At 38.7% G+C, this 5,508-nt stretch overlaps 1 protein-coding gene across 1 annotated transcript in view; it reads right to left on the reverse strand.

The window, feature by feature from the left end:
- The window catches only part of Rpn5 (regulatory particle non-ATPase 5), a 17,264-nt gene extending 12,285 nt beyond the window's left edge, over window positions 1-4,979 (reverse strand). Inside the window, exon 1 of the mRNA XM_086542127.1 lies at window positions 4,841-4,979. The gene's annotated coding sequence lies outside the window, so the exon portion shown is untranslated. The remainder of the gene's footprint in view (window positions 1-4,840) is intronic.
- Between the last annotated feature and the right edge of the window lie 529 nt (window positions 4,980-5,508).

Here is a 5,508-nt window from a genome sequence, read left to right on the forward strand (position 1 = left end):
GACTCAGAGTCTTGGAGTTGGGGGTTACCAGTTCTTGCCAGGCCTGTCAGCTTTCGGTTAAGGAAAATGCTAGATTTCTTAGAAAATTCATGAAATTTTCTGGAAACTAGAACAAAATCAAGGCAATATGTCAATCAATACTTTATGTTGCTTGCAAAGATTGTCATACATCTGGCTATACTCAGTTTAACAGTCTATATGCTTTTCAGTTTAACAATAAATATAGTGAAGATTTGTTGGATTGTGCCACTGGACTAGGCATAGATTCTAAAGCATTGCATAATGCAGTACTGTTTGTGATCACAAAAGTATTATATACATATTCCATCGAAATTGGTATTGATGGATTCATTGTGATGTATAGTATATATTTAATGGTTTTAGTCTGCACCAATACAAGACTGATTGGGGAGCACAGGAAGGATCTCAGGGAAAATTGCCAGGCATTATCAGAAAATAACCCACTGGAATGGGTATCGATGACCTCAAATCAAGGTCGCTTAAACAAATATAGCAATATTTCTCAACACAACCAGTAAAAAAGTGTGATAAAAATATGTTCATGATCTGTGCCTCCAGGGCAAATGTTGAATGGTAGTAATGAAACTGTGACCTGTGTAGCTCCATCTTATCAGTCAGATGTGGTGGCAATTTAGCGTCGTCTTCTTGATACAACAACTGACATGAGACTAGTTTGCAGTATTAACCCACTCACGCCGGATGACGTGCTGACACGTTTCGTGGTTTTCGCATCAGACGCCGCCGACGAGATATCTGGCCAAGGCCGGCGCTCGGGGTGAGCGAGCGGGCAGCCCAGGCTCGCGGCCCGTGCGCCCGAGAATCTCGAAGCGTTCGGATGATGCGTTCGAAAACCTCGGTATAGCGACCGAGCAAAGCCGGAATGGCCCCGGCGTGAATGGGTTAAACTTGCAGATTCAAGAACAATAAGAAACAAGATAATACTGTAATTACCCTGTTGATCTAAGGGTTGTCCTTATTGCCTGTCATCTATATACAAGCTGAACATCCTAAAAAAAAATTTCCCCATAGATGGCTCAGTCAATTGTTTATCAAAGCAGGATGAAGGTTGAACGTGCTACTGCAAGTAGTACATTTCTATATAACAATTTCTTTATTCATAAATTGTGTAAGAAATGTCATCAATGAGAAGTCTTTGATTTCATCAACTTATTGATTCCATACACTTTTTTTACTGTAAGTAATAAAAACAAACAAAAAAATATTGAAATTATGTATGCTTAATTGTTTAGGGACTGCACCCCAACAATCCCACTAGTTGAAAGGGTAGCTACAACCGCCCGCCTGAAACGCAAAATCTCCATCACATCTGACAGATAAGATGGAGCAAGACTAACCTCAAAACTGGGTAAAGTTAACTTAGGTCTGGATTAAGTTTGTATTCTGTATACAACAACTGCATTTTTATTTCACAGTACAGATATATCCCACATTTTCTGTGATTTGTAGCTTCTCCCTCTCAAAAAGGTTTGCTAATCATAGCTGAATAAAGCAGTGGTATAGATCCAGTTTCACACAACCATAAGATACAAGGAAAATAGTAAATGTAGTTAATAACAAAAATTATATGACAATTTTCTTTGTTCATAAAGAAGGTTTGACGCCCCAGCAAAACATATTTTTAAAGTCGCTCATAATGTTCACAGTACAATGTCAAGCTTACACTAACTGCATAACTCATTTGTTCTATGTCAACTAGTTTGTGATACTATTCAATTGTAATAATCAATAATTCTAGTTAAAAGCGTCCTTCCCTTCACAGCTATATATTCTGTGCATTTACTTAAAGTAATTAAACATTCATGACGATTTTTCATGATTTTTTTTTTTATTCATTTAAATAAACTGTGGATGTGTGCAATCACTACCAGATGATTTGACAGATCCTTGGCCATCATTCCTCAATAAGTGCCAGTGAGAAGCATTTTGTTTTGATTATTATGTCAATTATGAAGCATTCTTCTATCAATATCCTGGCAAAAATGGAAAAAGAGACAATAGTATCCGTCTCAGTGTCATATCATTGCCTATCAACTGCCCCATGTGTTGAAATTATGCATTTTTGATGGACGCAAGCTAGATGAAATCACTGGAACTGAAGAAAGGTGCAATATCCCTTTTTCTATATATAAAAGTATGTGGTTCTCTGCAGCAAGTTATATATTGAAACAAACATTAACAGCAAGGCAATATCCATTATTCTCTCACGGTCTGCTTCCCTGGGGGTCTAGGGGGAATAGGTGGGTTATATGGTTAGAATGCATTATATGGAGACAACAGGGGTACAGGGGGAGGAGCCCCCTGCCTATGAGGGTAAGTGGGTTACATGGTTAGAATGCAATATGACCATGGGGGTCAGGAACATGTCATGAAAAATTGCAAGCAAAAATATAAATTGCAAGATTTAATGGGTCTGAGAAACTGGAGATGTACCAAAGCAGTAATATATATAGTCTGTGAGAGAATCATTGTCACTGTAAAAAATTTAACAGAAAAAACGACTCTGGTTTCTATACAAAACGGTAAATTTTACGATGGGTTAACCCATTGGCAGCGGATGGTATGATTTGCTGCAAAGGCAGAGTTGGTCATAGATGCGGATGGCACCGTGCCAGACATGTACACCAGCCATCTTATTGCACAAACATTTATTTAACCCCTTCACTACGGGCAGTAGAAGACGCTCCCCACGCCTCATCCAGGCTGCTGGCGCACGCCAAATTTTAAACGTCGCTATTGAATATGACAAGTTTTAAGCCAAAACTTCAACTTAACCATCATGTGTTATATATCAAAATATGCATGGTTAACCTCTTCCCCCATGTGCATGTGACAAGTTATTTACATGGGTTGGGAGGAAGATGGAAAGAGTGACCTTGGTGGGAAGCCTCACTCAGATGACAAAAGAAAACGGTTGAAGTAGTATGGTAAACTAATCATAATAAGTTTTATATTTTACATAATGTTCCATAAATGAATAATAAACTGATTGCTAGCAGGGCACATCGGTACCTCCCCTGGTATAAGCCAATCCCACTCCTATGTAATAATAATGAAAGTCAAGTAATCCATCGTATCATATACGACCTCTATTCTGAAAGATCTCGTACAGTATCCGGAAAAAGAAAACTTTATTCCAACAGAACTCTGCCATGACTCAGTATGCGCGTCCTCGGGTTTGTCACAAGCGCTGCGAGGACGTAGTATACGCGTCCTCATAGTGAAGGGGTTAATACCGTGACCAATGGGTTAAGGCACTTGGTGCTACCTTGTGCTACTTCGGGGCATATTTCAAATGCAAAATCTTAACCCAATTACCTACCTCACTTTGCCTGTTTTGAAGTTAGCCTTAGTCAATATTGGGCTACCCCCACTCTGAAGTGCCCCTATTCAGGGCACTTCATGATACTTATGTATACGTAATTAGTTCTTTAGATGCTGATACCCCAACCATGAATATCCCTTACACTGCCCCATTATGACAGCAACTGAGCCACTAGGAAAGCGCAATGGATAGCGTGCTGGCCTCACGTCCCCGAGGTCGACAGATCGATCCCCAACCAAGCTCGTGAGTTTTCATTGTCGCCTGGCGGTCACCACCATGCCTGGTCAGCACAGTGGGTAGGGACCAAGCTCGGATTGAGTCAAAACACGTTGGCACATTCTCTCACGAGTCAGCATTCAGCATACGCTGACACAGGCAGGCTCGCCTTAGTGCACATAAGCCCGGCGAAGCATATGCTTCGCAAATCCAGCTTATCCTTAACTGAGACAGTGAGAGACTTCATCTCATGTATTCCACAGGATAGGAAACTAGGACTGATAATGACATGACCACTCAAGAGAGGGCACTCTATTTTAATACTGTAAACAATGGGGAATATTGCGCCATCTATAGGTACATAATAGCAAATGCAGGTAATTCATTGAGGGTTTCCATTCGACAGCTTATCAATAGCCATGAATACGCAAACACAACCATGTTTGAATTTCAGGGAGAGGATGGTGGTTATTGAGGTATTTTGTACAAGGTATGTTGCACAAAGTTCTCTGAATAGGGGGTTGACAGAGGGCTGGGCTAACTTCAAAACTGGGCAAATTTAGGTAGGTAATTGGATTTTGCATTCAAAATATACTCCAAAGTAGCACGAGGAAGCACGAAGTGCCTTAAAAGAGGGGGACCCCATTGTGGGGTCCAGGGGTGGAATCATGCATTATATCCACTATATATGAATAGCAGAGGTAGACAGGAATCCATCAATAAAACTTTTGTGGTATTTAGTAGCGCAGCGTTATTCAGGAAGTTTACCCACAAAACTGCCTTGAATTGCTCTTGAATGCTGCATAACCTTCCACCAATTGGGTCTGGTATCATCCCTATTATTAGTGTTGACTAAAACCAAAACATATGCACACTAGACATAACAAAGAATACATTAATATCAATATCGATGGATTTGAAGTGCAGACCCACTGTAGAAAAATAGCTAACACAGTTTACCACGAGAGGAACATCAGTATTATGAACAAAGAAGAGCAAGATGCATAATCTGTGCTACTGTTACCTAGAGTATTACAGTCATACAAATTGTTATTGTAACCCTTTTGGAAGTACATGCCTAAGTGAAAAAAATGACAGCTATAACTATGCTTCAAGTTTTGAAACAAACTTAGTACAAAGCCAAGCTGTAAATTTCTCCATAAAATCTGAAAATTATCACAACAATTGGTTCCTCTCAATCAATAACTGCTATAGAAACGTTGTTTATGTATCAGAATAAGAAGTAAGTCGTCTTATTACCTCTTAATTGACGCTGTTAGATTTTCAAACTTCACAAGCTCGTACTCTTTCGTCGGGTTTTCTCCGCGATGTAAACAAAGTCAGCTCAGTCAAACAGAGCTTCGACTTGATAAAAAATATTCTTATTTAAGGGGATATAATATCTAATTTATGTGTACATATTTTGTTTCGATATATAAATTCTACTTCCTAGTGTGTTATTTATTGTTATAAGACTGATTATATTTAAATGAAATATGAAGTCGACGAAACGTAATGATGCGTGAATCCGAGTTAGTTTAGAGTGATATTTGGATATATTCAGAATATATATGGTTAGGTTTTAAGTTAGAATATATTTTGATTATCTATTTTTTAGTTTTTTCTTTAAAAAAGGAGTATAAATGATCGATATTAACTTCTTATATTGCATAAAAGGGTATTGGCATGGCCAGATTGTGACCCTGTTATATACAACTTAGTTATGACACCGGCCAAAGACTTTTGCGCCGGTAGTGCTTTGATCATTTAGTTACAAATATATTAAGCAGTGCTCATTCAAGGTATGATTGAGTGACAGGCACACGATATTAGCATTTAAAAAAGCATGTACGCAATTTGAGATGTAGCTTTTCATCCAAGATGACAGCTGCATCATTGATTTTTTGTTTGTTTTTTATTATTTTTTT

This window comes from Penaeus japonicus, unplaced genomic scaffold (genome assembly GCF_977035675.1).
Source record: "Penaeus japonicus unplaced genomic scaffold, GWHDUDI00000001_assembly GWHDUDI00000012, whole genome shotgun sequence".
Taxonomy (NCBI): Eukaryota; Metazoa; Arthropoda; class Malacostraca; order Decapoda; family Penaeidae; genus Penaeus; species Penaeus japonicus.